Below are 15,916 nucleotides of genomic sequence, written 5' to 3' on the forward strand. Positions count from 1 at the left end.
CACAGGAAGAAATGAATCATTATTAGTATGGCTTCAATGGAAAGCAATATTGCAATTAAATAAGAAATTCAAAAGACAAGCCAGTTATGAAAGTTGTTCACGTGCCATCATGTCTATGCTATTATAACCGGTACCCTAATCTGTTCAATCTCATAGGTAAATTAATGTGTCTTAAAGGGGGGCGGGGGGGTATACTCCATTGCCACGCCATCTAGCATGACCTACTGACAGAATTAAGTATTCCCACAGAACACCACTGCAGTACACAAATTGTCTGGAATGTCTTTCCTGCCACCCATGCTTTGAAAGAAAGAAAGAAAGAAAGAAAGTATTTATTTAGCATAAAACATGAAATACAAACAGACAATTTCAGGGGCCCAACAAAATTTGTTTAAGGGTCCAAAATGTGCGTGGATTCAGGCAAGACAGCTTGAGAGAAGTGGTACAAAACAATTAAAGATTCTGAACCTGCTGGCCACCTTTTTGATGTTAATTGTGGAATATATTGTGGGCTTAGGGCACAACTGCTGTTAGCTTCGGTGCATAGGGCACACTTTGTCGTGAAGTTTCCATTTTGCCTTAATAGTAGAATGAAACGTTGGTCACTGACCATGTCGAACACATTGATTGACATTTCAGAACCCTCACAGGTTGCTCGTTCAAAATGAAGGACCGGTCATGAAAAAGCAGCTCCTTAACTAATCAGGGCAATGACTTTGCATAAGCCTGGTGAAGGTTTCCCTTTGTTCTGATGACTGTCTTCAGCATCATTTATATTATAAAGGATTCCAGGTGCAGCCACACTTACAAATTTCTTTCAGTGGCAAAGATTTCCACATTCTCCCAAGCAATTTCACGCCCCGGTTGTGCATGTTCTGCCACAGCAGCTGTTCGATTCCAGCCGACATCACTGCGATGCTCTTTCAGACGCCTGGGTACGTTTCTAGCTGTCTCCCTCTATGTAGACCGAATTAATAGTCGCAAGGTAAACGGTTCCAGGGAACTTCGAACGAGGCAGAGCATCTTCAACATTTGCAAAATCCCCGCGCAATGTACTAGTTAGCACGTGGGCAATATTCACCTGGTGCGTTTTGAAAACTCCTGCCCTTAGTCTAGAATGTACAGGGTCGCCCACTCTTAGTACGAACACGCTAGTGCGTGGCTTCACTCTGGAGGGCCACTGCGCACGACAAGGCCGCGCATCGAAGCGAAGTGGTCGATCACGTGAAGCACCACGTCCAGGTCCAACTTCTGCGCCACTTGGCTGCGATGAGCGGCCGTGCCGGACGCAGTGGCCCTCCAGAGTGAGGCCACGCACTCGTGTGTTAAGGGTGGACGACCTTGTACATACGGAACCACTGCTCGCTTCAAGTGACGAATGCCTCGGAGACTGCAAAACCACCGTGCCTGGATCGTATTTATGACCCTGGCCCCACGCTGTAATGAATTCACATCAACTTGCATATCCTCTGCGCAAATCAGGTTGAATGCTCAAAACGAATGAGCGCACATATTCATGTCGAATTATAACAAGATTTTCCGAAGAAAGCTGGAGCGTCTTCGAAGGCACTGCACAAGCGCGAGCACCCAAACAACGCAAGCACACAAGAGTCCTTTCACAACGAATCAAGCGATCACAACGCAGCACGCAAAAGCCAAGGTGACATATACACGGTGAGAATGATGCAAAACGCCTGCATGACCACAGGAAACTTTATCACACCGCCTAAAATCGAAGCGCGACCCCGAAATCACACGTCCAGGCGTTGACAGAGGCTGACCAACAAGCAAACGATGCAAAAACGGCGGCTCAAATCCCGTCCGACAACAATAAACGAAGCCAAGGCAATCCATGGGTGAAAATAACGCTTTGGGCCGGCTTTTCGTTGGAAGTGTCTCCTGCGACCCGGTCGCAATAACGCAAGCGTTATTTTCACCCGTGACGTCGCATCCGGTTTGAAAAATGACGCCACGTCCGGCCAATTTTTTGTTGTTTTTGTCATGTTTGAGTCGAGCTACAGCCATAGAGTAGCTACAGCCGAGCCGAGCATTGCTTGCAGTAGGAGAATGGCCGGACGGTGGGAGCTACGCGCGCTCGTGTTGCCCGTGAGCAATTTCTCTATTCTTCCTGTCTTTTGGTATGTATGTACTGTATGTATTGAGTTATTGCCCGTTATATGGCATTCGGCATTTCATTTTGAACTTCCTTGCGCCCGAATATTTTGTGTTTGCAGATCACCCAGGACTAGCACTGAGCCCGCTTGCCCGGCAGTGGACACAAAGGCCGTAAAGGTGAGACTCGTCTGTTTTATCCTGAGTTCTGCTCAAAAGCTCAGTGCAGTTCGACAGAAGAGAATATGCGCTGAGTATGTTTTTGTACCTTTTGTCAGCCCGGCCCAACGTAACTTTTGGTCATGTAAAACAGGCATGGTTAGCGTGCGCCCGAAAAAAAAGGCGGGAAACTTTTGACAACAGTCCAGTTGAACTAACCGTTTATGCGGTGAGTTTTGTGCGCGGTCCGATTTTTTGTGCCCCCGCTAATAGGAAAGTGTGTAGACTACTGATTTAATGGTTCATTTTACACTTGTGTTGCTGTTTATCCATACGAGCTGCTTTCCGAAACAGGGGCACTAATTGCGGCGAGATAAGTGATTACGCTTTGGTGTCTGCAGCGCGTAAACATGTTCTTCTTTTAAATTTATTTTCATTTCAGAAGACAGCACTTGAAAAACCGAAATGCAGTTTACTCGTATGCAGGGACCTTCCCGATTCCTGCATCGAGTCCGGCGTTCTCTTGCTGGCGCAGAGGCTGAACAAAATGGGACGATAGAATGCGGAAGCAGCAAAGGCTTTAAGGCGCCACAGGGTGAGCTCTCCACCTTCTGTGAATTTTAAATCGAGTGCTGTGCCACCTGCACTGAGCATCGGCTTTACATGGGGAAGGTGCTTGCATGAGGCAACTGGAAAAGCAAGCGTTCTTTTAAGGCCTCTAAGCTTAAAGCCTTTTTACAGGTGATGCTTCAGAGACACCTGAAGGAGATGAACATTGTGGACAAGGTGCTTGATGTCCTTTGCTATTTTGGAAGCCTTTGAGGTGCATAGAGCTCGCAAGGCACTGTTGCAGTGTGTGACAGGTCATTGTGGTAATAATTACGTGGCTATTTGCCTTGCATCGGGTGGGCGGTAGTTTTTCGCCCTAGCCATCACAGGGAAAGAAGAAACAAGAAGAAAACTTGGAAATATTCACTCTTAAGATGGCATTCACCTGCAAACCCCAAGTGAACAAAGCCTGCCTGTATAGTGAACAAAGCAACTAGGCTGTCACGGATCAAGCAAATTGTAATTTTGAAAGTGGGCTTCCTGCTGTGAAACTGGGAATGTCTGTGCTCCTTGAGACAAGCAGTGGCGAGAAGCCATAGACGAGTGTAGGTAGGGCAGCTAGCTGAATGAGGGAGTAGTTCCCGTATTTGAAGAACACATGGAAAGATAAGGACGAGGCATTGTTTGTGTTGTTCCTTCTATGTTTGTCTCTTTTTTTTCCCCACAAGTTAAAAGTAGATATTTGTTGTAGTTTCACTTTTTGAGGCAGCCAAAAGATGGAGCACAGGGATGACTCGCACAGCATTAGTGTTTTTGTTTCGTACCTAGTGTTTTGGGTACTTGCACCTCTTGACCTCAAATGCGGCATTGTCATGATCTTACATGGTGCTATGCTGATAAAAGATGTGTGCAGCACACCTATGGGTGTGTGGCATTCAGGTTCAAGCACCAACGTAGGACTTCCAGTGCAGTAGGAATTATGAGAGGAAAAAAAGCCTCAAGGGTGGGGATGGGCAGTTTAGCTCTTCAGTTTACCTTTTGTGAAAAATTCTGCGGCAGGAGGTTACATGTCAGCCCACCCCTTTTGTAATGCTGCCTTTGGGCCGTTGAGGTACAGGTAAACTGATAAATAAACAACAAAAAGTAATTGCTGTTCAAACAATATAATTTTCAGCTTTGGTGGAGGATTTTCTGTGGCCCCTTCAGGGAGGGTTTACCCAGAAATTGTAGTTATTGCTCAATTGCCCTCATGCCACTTGATGAGGGAATCTGAGAGGTCGAAATGATAATTTACCATAGCTGTGAACAGTAATGGCTGGGTGTATCGCCGGAGAAAACCGAGGTCATCCACTGGACTGAGTGGTAAGAATTTCGGGTTGGTTAAAGCACAGATTGCTTAACATCATATCGCCAGATCTTGCACTGTTGGCGTGTGTGATTGTTGTGGTGTGTGTGGCTGGTGAGCTGTCAACTTGGGTGTGACAAAAGTTGTAAGCTCAGCCAGACATACCTGTGCTGTTTGAGCTCTGAGCAAGAGCTTTGAGCGAGGCCACTGCATTGTGTCCCTGTTGTACATTTGGCTTTTGTGGTGCTCCAACTTCCTCCTTCCCCCACCTTTGCTCGGAATGTCGCCATGGGACTGAGAGAAAGTGGTGTGATGTAATTAGAGCAGTGGCATGGCCATAAGATCCATCCGCACAGTACCACTTATAGGTTGTTTGCTGGTTTGGCACCGCGGTCAGGATTGAGGTGAGTTGTGAGTGGGCCACTGTGGAAAATGACATAAGAGCAGCAGCAAACATGGCACCAATGGTGGAGAGCAAACTTTGATGTCTGTGTTGCCATTGTTGTCAAAGTTATCTGCGAGGCCATCAAGGGCAGCACCTGTTCTGAATGCATCGCATAGCAGTAGATCAGAACTTCACCTTTACACTTGGCCGCCGCGGTGGCTCAGTGGCTATGGTGCTCGGCTACTGACCCGAAAGACGTGGGTTCGATCCCGGCCGCGGCGGCTGGAATTTCTTTGGAGGAGAAATTCTAGAGGCCCGTGTACTGTGCGATGTCAGTGCACGTTAAAGAACCCCAGGTGGTCGAAATTTCCGGAGCCCTCCACTACGGCGTCTCTCATAGCCTTAGTCGCTTTGGGACGTTAAACCCCATGAACCAAACCAAACCTTTACACTTGGGTCATGGGCCTCACTGCAGGAGGTGTATCAGTCAGTTCAGATTTCACGTTGAGACGCATCAAATTCAGCAACCTTACTACTCATAAGTACAGTGAAACCTCATTAAGGCGTACCTCGTAGCACTGCAGAAAAACTATGTGCAAAGCGGCAATATGCCCAAACTGAAAGCGACCTGAATATATCCACTTACCTGGTAAAAAATGATTCCTGATCAATTTTTTAAAATGTGCACACGAAACCTTTTAACTGCATAGCTACCTTTCAGCCTCGAATGTGGCTTGAGCAGGGTATGTAATCCGAAGGCAAAATAACCGCTGGTCCTTAAGGGTCCTTAAAGAAGGCAAGCATAGCAGGGGGCGGCAGAAAGGTACCTGGGTGGATAAGATTAAGCAGTTTGCCGGGATACGGCGGCCGGGATACACAGCTGGCGAAGGACAGGGTTAATTGGAGAGACATGGGAGAGGCCTTGGCCCTGCAGTGGGCGTAGTCAGGCTGATGATGACACTGCCATCCTGCTGCAGAACATCTGCAAAGAGCCCTTCACAGGCAGCGTGGCTGTCAATACTGAGAGCTTCGCCCTGATGTGACACACTGCAGCTTATTTAATTTGGGAAGCACGCTATCCATGACAGCGTTGGTAATATGAGAAGGGGCTGGACCACAGCTGCACAGTGGCGCAGATCAGCCGGCAACGCAGCAGTGATAGGTGTGGCGCATGGAGGAAAACTGAAATCTGCTGCAGAAAGGCCAAGTCATGTGACAGCGATAAGCAGTAGCTATAGCAGTGGCACATCTGCATGGCTAGGGTCGTGGCTGCTCGTACACCAGCACCTGCAAACAGATTAGTGACGAGCCTCGGGTGTGGTGGGGACAGGCTGGCACCCCCCTTTCCTTACAACGGGAGGGAAGAGTTCTCTCTTTCCAGATGCGTCAAGCAGCTGCAAGTAGGCTAGGCATGTCAGCAACATGTCTTATTATGTCAGTGTGGCGTATGCATTAAAGCACTCATGAACTTTCCTTTTAAATAATATGCATTTAAAAAAAATTGTGCAGCCAGTAGTTTTTTAAACTTTGGCACATCCGTATCTTTACCTTCTCTCAGTATTGGTCACCTGCTGCAAAACTGGAAATCTGCTCCTAATAGAATTTTGGCTTGCTTCAAAGACTGCTCCAAAATGCTCGTGGCCATTGCCTCCTCTGCACATGCTGTGTGGTGTGTAATATTCATTTTTCCCATGGGCATTGTCACATATGGCAAGCTCGGTGGTGTATCATTGTTTGCGTAAGAACTTACGGGCACTGAGAAATTCCCTAGGCAGACGCTTGGCCACCCACTGATTTCAAGGTGATTGCACTCTGCTTTTCAATGAATGCTAAATCCTGACGCGATGGTGTCTGCAAATTTTTTTTGTCTCCTTCTTTTAGTATTTTTTTCTTGGATGTTGCGAGTGCTGTTTATTATGCAAGAAGCTTGAATTAGCAGCTTCGAAAAATTTGATTGCTGGTCTGCACGCGATTGTCTTCATGTCCAGGTTTTGCACTATTTCCTAATCCCTGGCATTTATTGGCACTTTCACTTCATTAAAACTTTTTTGTGTGTGTGTGCTGGCACAAATTTTGGAAAGCTCCTTTTCTAGCGCTTGCAAGTTCTTTCCATATTTTCCTTTTTCATGGGGCTGGAGCTTCATGGCACATCCAGTCCATCAACTATTCCTTGGCGTTTTCAGATACATTGTCCCATTGCACTTGTGTAGTGTGGAGGAGCCGCCGCTGCTCTTAAGATGCTTTGTCTCCTTGCTTTTTTTCATAGCCTTCTCCACAGTGCTCAGGTGCATTTGGGAAAAGTATCGAAAAATGATGACTAGCTTGGCTGGCATTTCCTCTTGGTCTCTGAATGCACCATGCCGTCAGAATTTGACAAAATTATGGACATGTACACCAAGGAATCATTCCACAAAGTTATCCAGGATTTATATTGTGAAGAAAAATAGCGTAACACGCATAATTTTTGGGTTTGTTATACTGCACATTACACGAACCAAGAACAGAATAGCAAGGTTCTACTATATTTCTCTGAAGGGCTGTGATGGCTTTACAGGGTGTGTAGCAACCTTGAATCATCAGGGGAATTTTCTTTACCTGGAAAAATGAGGGAATTGTGAGGGATACGATCAAGAAAGTGGCCAAGTTGGAAAAAATGACTGACTGAAATTCGCGTAGTGGTCTGCCGCAAGTTTCAACGGTACTGTGAGTGCCCAGCACACGGTCTGTTCACATTGGCGTGGCATATTTTTGCTTCTAACATGTATAAGGCATGGCAGCCTGTCTGTTTTGGGTGTCTTTTTCTTGTCGTCCATGATGTGAGCATTGTATATACTGGTTCATTCTGTACAGGTTCCCGGACTCTACAGTTAATTTGGGCTGGTGCATAGGGATAGACATAGCTGCATTCAAAAGTATTTTCTGTGGAATAAGCCGTAGTCATAGCAATGTAAAGAATTCATGCACTTTCAATGTACTCATGCGAGGAGCCACGCCACCCTAGCGTGGCATCAAAATCAAACTGAAAATCTTGCTCTCAGGCCTCGTCAATCTTGTAGGCCATTGCAGAAACAAACAGAGGCTAGTTTCTCTGCGGTTTGAGCTGTGATAAGGTCATAGGAAGCTGATATTTTTTATGGAAATCTCTTGGTGCTTGTCCCATGGCACTGCTGCTGTCGAAAGGGATGCCAGTGTGAGCGCAGGGTGCCTTCATTGGAAAGGCAGGAAACGGCAGTACTTTTCACTGATGGAAAAACCGACCTTTGAAAGCCTGAAATAATCTCTGGCAGTGCAATGAGCAGTTTATGAATCCCCTGAAAGCGTGCGGAGTGTTTTGTTTAGATAATTTTCCAGCATTTTCTCAAAGTGGTGCTCTTTGTTTCTTTTGTAAAAGCACATATGACCACCACTCTTATGAACCATAAAAGAGAGCAGGAACTTGTGAGCATAATTTTAAGAAACTTCCAAATCTAAGAGCCCAGATCACTGAGGCACTTTTCGTCTGGTGAGAACGAAAACAGCTGCCGAAATTGCTGCACAGATTTTGAATTGAAATGTGCCAGCATCTGTGGGCCCGTTATGGCTAGGAATTCCAGTGTGGTGAAACCCATACACAAGAGTTAAGCGGGCCATGTCCCGTCAAGAATGATGCATCCGGGACAGCATTCCATGGTTGGATCTGTCTCTAGGTGTCACGAGGCAGCGTGGAAGACAGTCTTGTTAAAGCTCTCACTCGCGTTGTAGCTTAACTGTTCATTGATTTTTTGTGTAATCTTTTGTTTCTCAGCAGTGTGCCACATCACGTCATACGCCTTTTCAGTGCGAACTGTGACAAGAGCACCTCCACTTGCCAGCTTGCGAATTCAAGCTGTGAGGTTTTTCCCTGCACACAGTTATGCTTTAGGCAAATTTTACCATTCTACATGATTTCCCCTCATTCACTGAGATGCTCGGTAAGCATTAGGATGTTATAAATTATGAGAAGTAAAATATTGGTGTGGAATATTCAGTTTTATTGCTGCATTTTGAGGAAACATGTTTGTATTGTAATTTTAACTATCTGTATTGATATCTGAACTACTCTAGAATATTCAGTTGTATTTGCTGTGAATTTTATTACTATTGTCTGCTTCAAAATGAAAATTTTGATGTTGACACGCACTTGGTAGAGAACATCAAATGCTGGGAAGAATAAAGGAAAGGGTAGCCACCTATAATAAAGAGATGGACTTCGTAAAAGGAGCTTTCTCAAACAGGGGAAGCAAATCTCTTTTCAATGCAGCTTTTGCGGCTTCATTAATTTTTTTCTGTGAATTGATCATGTATACTGTCCATTATTATCGCCGCTATGTTTCTCGCTTCGGCCGTCGCCAATTCAAAATGAGCAGCTTGCTGGACGCCCAGTTTTAATTTTCTTTGTTGAATGCTTCAGCTCGTCTAGATTGCATATTTAACTCAGGAATGCATTTAATGGCTACATTTTAGTCTTTTTGTCCGCAGATTTTTGTTATTCCGTCCACACTGCAAGGAAACTCGACTGTGTAAACCATGCGGAAAGATATTTGTTTGAGTGGGATTAGATTCTTATTTTATGTGCAATGTGGATAGCAGCAACGCACTGCACTGGGAGCATTTCATCCAATGCAAGCAGATGCTGCTTTCAGTTGGCATCTAGATCACAAGGGCTTATCCAAGCTGCAACAGGAACAGCAGGATTGCTGAGAACTAGCTCTAATTTTATACACAGCAAAGCACAAGGAAAGCAAATATTTATTTTAAAAATGCATTGTACAAAACAAATTTTATCTGCTTATGAATGCACATTATACTCGCGAGATCACCAAAAAGATTCCCAGAAATTGTTGCACCCTTTTATCCTTTTGGAATGGGCTGAGTGTTCCAAAGCTAAATACAACGCTGAAATCGCGTATTCCGACTGAGATCGTCCCAAGTGAGCTGCTTGGTTTCAGAACACGACGTTGCCCCTCACCCGCTTGGCTTTGCTAAGCATATTGTAGTACCGGCCGGCAATTCGAAAAGCCCTGCTATGCACAGCATGTGTACGAGAGCGGACAACGCAGCAGTCCCTTTGTCTACTTTTGGAGCCCTCGTGACCAGGGTTGATGCTCTTGGGAGTGACGTCATAACACACCCCGGCGCTCAGAAAGCGAAACCGCTCAGTATAAGTAACACGGTAATAAATTATTTATAGTGCATATATGAATAGTGCAGCATGTGTCATGTATATGTGCCCTGGGGCAATGCAATATTTGAAACAAAGACGCCAACCAAAAATTTGGTGTCCCCCCCCCCCCATTTTAAGGTTTTGGGTTTAGCATATGGAGCTTTTGGCCTCCTGTGTGCCAGCGTCGGAAGCCTCAAAAGGAAATGCGGCAGTGTTGTGGGCTGGCCAGGCTTAAGTTCAAGACTTGAAACCTGATAATTTGATTCTCTTAATTAGTACTGGTCTGACCCAGTGAAACCCTTTCGTTGTTTGTCTTGACTATTTTCATTCTCTCTTGAGCTCTGTGCACACTTCTTTTTGTGTGTGGTTCTTCCAGCACATCTTCAACAATGTTGCTTTTATCCTTTTTTTAAGGTCTTTCAAATGTTCATGCACAAGGCCACTACAGGAGTGCGTAGGCTGCTGCGATAGTCTGTTGGGAGATGTTTAACAGTACCTCTTGCTGGGCTAGTTCGTGTGACATTGTGTTCAGGAAAGTAAAAACCGCTAAATTCTACACAAACCACACAGAAAGACTGCAGCGCCCGTCCTGTCGGTCTTTCTGTGTGGTTTGTGTAGAATTTAGCACTGTTTTTACTTTCCTGAACACAATTGGGAGATTTCCTTTTCTTTTTCTCTCTTGCATGCATTCCATTTTTTTTGTGTGTGCAATGTTAGTGCATATTGTTTGCGGGTTTCTCTTAGTGGTTTATTAGTTGCATTTTACTTTTCTGAGCCTGCCCACTTTTGTTTTCTCTTTTCATGGCATCCAACCCTGCATATGGCTGACACTAGGGGAGGGACTGCAGCAACCGACCTTGCATGACACAGCATTCTCTGGTCCAAGGCACCTATTTATTCATCGTTCCAGGTTACTGGCTCAAGAACGTGCTCACAAGTCTGCACCTTGGCCTACAAGCAGAATGACAATATACCCATTGCTGCCAGAACTGCTGTGCCAAATAAAGTATTCCTACCAACATGCCTTGTCGGTGATTAATGAAGCATATGAATAGATTACTAACAACTTGGTTGGCCCTATAGAAAAATCATGTTACAAAACAGTCGGTTGAGACCATACCCAGCCTCCACATTGTTTCCTCTGCAGAGCCGCATATTGCCTTTCTGTTCATGCCCCTGCAGCAGAAAATGCTGCACAAAGTTAATGAGGAAAAGAAATTTCACTGACAAGCTGCTCTGAGACTACTGCTAGAAGGGTACTGAAGCCCCGTGAAAATGTAGATCAGGTAATTAATGTTCGTGGGCGCTGCATGTGTACTTTCAATGCGTAGGAGGGACCAATTTCAAATTTTTTTACAGGTAGGTAGCACCTTTCCTGATTGCACCATCCCCTGGTGTGGGATGCTTCTGCCTATACCGCCACCTCATTTAACACTGACTGCTAGGAAAGCTCTTGCTGAATATTGTAATCTGGGCGCTTTTAATTAAATGGTCTTTGTAGGTATTTGAGAAAGGCAACCGTCCTAGCACTACTGGTGTTCCAACCCACTGCAAACGAAGCGGATTCTGTAGCACTTGGCTCTCGCTGGCAGCTAGTGAAATTGCTATCTCCCTAAACTGCACTCTGAAAGAGCATAAAAAAAACTCTTCCACGGTAATTCATGCCATGCAACATGACATGGAAAACATCACGTGGCTAGTTCATCCATTGTTTTCAGGTTCAAGACATCTGCCAATTTCTATACGGTAGCTTCAGTCTGTTGCAAACTACATTTCTCTTGAAGGCACTTTTTTCATGATGATGCTTTGGGTGCACAAACTGGGTAATGTTGGTTTTTACCTGTTAACAAAGGGCCCTAAATGATTAAAATGATATTTGGTAAATACGATTTACAGTCTTCTCTTACCGTTTCTGACCTATCTTTCCTCAAACAGAACAGTGGCTGATTGAATTGGCATCACTTATTAACGTCAGATTTAATTTTTTTCTTGCTATAACCTTTCTTAGCTGCTAAGGGCCATTATTGCCCGAGAGGTATGTAGGGTGTGTACTGTACACACGGAAATCGCTTCATTCAAATCTGCGGTATTTACAAAAAGGTACTTCGGTCCCGTCAGAATCCCGTATTTCAGTGCGACAAAACTGCCGGTAGTACACGCTTATTCAACGGCCGTACAGCTTACCTGTCCTGACCGATGATGAAGCATGGCAATGCAGCGTGCCGCACGCGGCCATCGTGTTTTCCACAGCCCCCGGACCGATAGTCTATGAAAGGCCATTACATGCACTATGCGCGCATTGCTTGGTGTGGGTTGTGGTCTTTGCGGCTGCTTCACTGCAGTTCTTCTTTTTTTTTCCTTGCGCTGTCACGGCATGGGGCCAGTTTATTTTAGAACATGCGAGGCCGATCGAGTGGCATGCATCTATGAGGCGCCGCTAATGCTGCCAGCTAGTGCTGCGGTCGCATAAGAATGACAAGACCAGTGAATGATTTTTCGGTCCCCTTACTCTTAATTTCAAATCGGCATGATTTGAACAAATTTTCAGACCCTTAAGAGTTTGAAGTATTAGACGTCGAGATATGCCCGACCATTGGCGCTTGGCGTTGCAACGATATATATCCTTTTCATGGCGCGCGCACAATTTGGCTGTAAACGTGATGGTCCCTGCCTTCATCTTCAAAAGTCTTGGCGCAAATCTCAATTAAAAGTTTACTTACAACAGAGATAAATATTAGACTGCTCAAAGAGAGCACGCGGCTACAAAACCACCGTGCCGCACACACGTGTCCACTCCTGGCACCCTCAGTTCGAATAGAATTTGACCAAAAGTTTGAGCTAAAAAAGCGAGCACGAAACAACGAGAGTTCACCGTGAGTGCGTGTGTTTGAGGAAGGGTCGTACTCAATAGGTTTTGCCACTAAAAGCACTGATCGTGGTGCATGCGTGCGGTACAGCGAAACGGTGATATCGATACGAGATGGAAGTACGCGTTATATGTTGTTCCGCAGCTGGCGCTTCTATAGTCCTCACAATGAAAAGTGGAAGGATTGATTTTTTTTTTTAAACAAACCTTGAGTAGAACCCCGCTGTTACGTTCGCGGTTGCTGCGTTTTACCAGTGCTACGTTTTCATGAGCAAGTCCAGCTGCCGCAGATCGAGGCCCATGTATACGTAATTGAAACTCGATCGCCTGTATCTGTTACATAATGCAATTGTTGCATCATTTCCGCATCGTATGCCGCGGAAGTCGCCTCGCGGTGATAGTTTACACCATTCCGGCACTCGTTCAATGCGTATGCAATGTCAGTGCCGGGTAGAAAAAGCGAAACTATACGCTATCGGCGCTTGTCCGCCGCTGTGTTAGACGACTTCTGGCGGGAAGCCCCCACGCCAAAGCGAGCACGCTTACAGAATAGGTGATTTTTGGTTGGGCTGTTGGCACAGTTACATCACCGCTGTGATGCCAGCACGAATCGACCCTAAAGCGCGAAAACGAAACTATGCCGCGGCAGACGGCACAAGCAGCACTGTACGAGATGCGGTTGCGCGCGTTGGCTCCGATGGTTTTGTTTCTGCCATCCGCTTTATTCTTGTCACCTGCACCTTAAGATACACAATTTCGAGATTCCAATAGGCGATGATTCTATGGGATTAACGCGGCCACCGCAATAACAGCGAAGAGGAGCACGCGTACCGCAGCTTCGCATGCTTTAGGCATGGTCCCTCTTAGCTGCTAAAACCCTTCCACAGACAGCTGCTCAGAAGTGGAATGGACATTTGAGCTACAGTTGGCATAGTATCACATAAAAAAATAGCACACTCATCAAATTGTGTTGTTTGGTCTTTTTTGCTCATGCAGAACAATCCAGAGAAGGATATGGCGCACACGTCATAATAATAAAAAAAACTGCGGGCAACAGTGCACAATTTTTTTTCACGCTAAACATTCATCTGATACATTTCCTGGCTGTTCCTTTTTTTTTTGCGGTCCTATGAAAAACTGCAGCAATGTGTTTTGTTGCATTCGACGCTCTGGTGCATTTAACAACTATATGTGGACACTTGAGTGCACTCTCAACTCTCACTTTAGGTCGTACACGCATATATGTAGCCCCCAAAAAATTTAACTTCATATTGTCTCTCCCAGATGCACACAAATCACGTACATCACCACCTGGACAACATGACCACAGGTGTCATGCATATTCAAGAATGCTGATTCCATGGCTGCAGTTGAGGTTTTCGGCCAGAAGCACGGGTAGCGGGGCGAGCTGGCACAGGTTGATCGCTTGCAACAGAGAAGTAATCACTAGCGAAATGCGTCGTAGTATGTGCACCGACATTTGCAGCTGAACTGGTTTTTACTGAAATGTGAAATTTTTAGTAGTCACTGAAGAAGAAAATAAGTAAAGCGTGTATTGCAGAAACAAAAAAAAAATAAAATTAATTCAGCTGGTGAATGTGAGAGTTTTCAGTTGCAAAGTATATATGCCAATCCTAATTTATCTTTGAGAAAGTACTCTACAAGCGATAATTAGTCCAAAAGTGATGGCCTACAGAGTGTTTCACTGAATGTGGCAATTTTTTAAATAGATTAAATACAGCTAAGATATTTATTTAACCCGCAGGCTTGTAAATTAATATATAATATTTAACTTTTTACCAGTTACAGTAATGCCCCTTATTATAGCTGACCATAATATCCGCATCAGTTTTTAGATTTCTCAAATTGTGATTCTCTCGGCTGCAGTGCACTGAGTTTGGGGTGCCCAAATGGGCGAAACTGCACGGGCCAGGAGCACTCGCAGCCACGCCTATGAGTGCATACCCAGCTCTTTCCTCGAGCAGTTCCCACTGCGGTCACTAAAGTATATACACACTTCATTCCCTACCACTGTTTTTCAAGCTCAGCCAGTGTAAAAGCAGATCCCTTTAAGAGCTGTTAATTCCTTATAAAAGAACTAATCCCAGCTGGGACACACCTTGCACGGAAAGATTACAGCAGAAGCCTTAACACAGCTGCAATACCTGCAGGTTTTTGACTGGTATCAACTGAAAATGTAGACAGTTTAGTCTGGCAAATCCCAACTGACCCCTGCTGAGATCACACACAACCCTGTGGTTTCCATAGCTGGTGACCAGTCGAAATCTGCCATTCTTGTGAAGTTGACCTGCTATTGACTAGGACAAACATTTGGCTTTTATTATGTCATTAACTAGAACAATTTGCAATGATATTTCAGGCACACTTCAGTTTTGATTACACAGTTTCACTTGGTTCCAGCTCGAACAGTGAAGCTGCTTTGCAAGAGAAGGTGTGGCATCATATATTAGCAAACAGCTATGATTCTTAATTTGAAGCTGTGGCCAACAGATTTCTGCTTGAGACTGAGTGATATTAGTTCATATCAGCTGCAACTATGTCAAATTCTCAGTTTAGGATGTTTCCCTTGCACGTATGTAAATCCAGATGGCAATTGCCCAGTGAAAGCAAATTATATTCACCTGAACTATAGCTAATCTACTGCCTTCATGACTGTAGCAAAAAAAGGTTTAAAGCTCCTTCAAGTAAGTGCAACATTAGTACAAGACGCACTTAATTTTCATTGAAAGGTATGATGGCATTTTCATCAAGCAGAGAGATACAGTAGGGATTAGAACTTCAATGTGGGACATGGGTCATATGGTTACTTGGTCATCACAAAGCTGAACTTTTCTTATTAAATAGCAATAGAAATAATTTGCTTATTGCTAAGATGTCAGGTTGAAAGCTCTTGACTTTAGTTGTTATCAAAGCTGCTGAGGCAAGAAAATTGTGTAAAGCACACATTTTACCCCATTAAAGGTGAAGCATAGAAGAACATACCATCAGATGAACCTGTGCTCACTGAAAAAATAATGCAGACAGTACAATAAGAGCCAACAGCCCCTGTAAAAGAATTTAAAGGCCCAGATTGCAGTATAAATCACTCAATCATTCATAAATCAATATGTTTAGAACAATCCTTGCAAAGTTTCAAATCAGGTTATTTACTGAGCAGAACAAATAAAATGTACTGCACTCATTCTGCCCACAGATTTTTGAAAAGGCATGAATGAATGCCTGACAGTGTAACAGACCTCTTAGCTGTTTTTCTTCCATTCACACAATATTAAATTAAAGATTACAAACAGCCGGACA

The 15,916-nt window shown here is 44.6% G+C and overlaps 1 protein-coding gene and 1 long non-coding RNA gene across 3 annotated transcripts in view; both read left to right on the plus strand.

The window, feature by feature from the left end:
- The window catches only part of LOC149358222 (lysozyme c-1-like), a 68,201-nt gene that overhangs the window by 45,208 nt on the left and 7,077 nt on the right, over positions 1–15,916 (plus strand). The window lies entirely within an intron of this gene.
- On the plus strand, positions 1,891–10,751 carry LOC149358225 (uncharacterized). 2 transcript variants are annotated; one of them, XR_016288647.1, is made up of 4 exons: positions 1,891–2,138; positions 2,235–2,292; positions 2,714–2,866; positions 10,567–10,751. It is a non-coding gene; the product is annotated as an uncharacterized LOC149358225 (long non-coding RNA). The 2 variants fall into 2 exon arrangements; XR_016288646.1 differs by having other exon boundaries at positions 1,891–2,106.

Source organism: Amblyomma mixtum, chromosome 2 (genome assembly GCF_055824585.1).
Source record: "Amblyomma mixtum isolate Tamu chromosome 2, ASM5582458v1, whole genome shotgun sequence".
Taxonomy (NCBI): Eukaryota; Metazoa; Arthropoda; class Arachnida; order Ixodida; family Ixodidae; genus Amblyomma; species Amblyomma mixtum.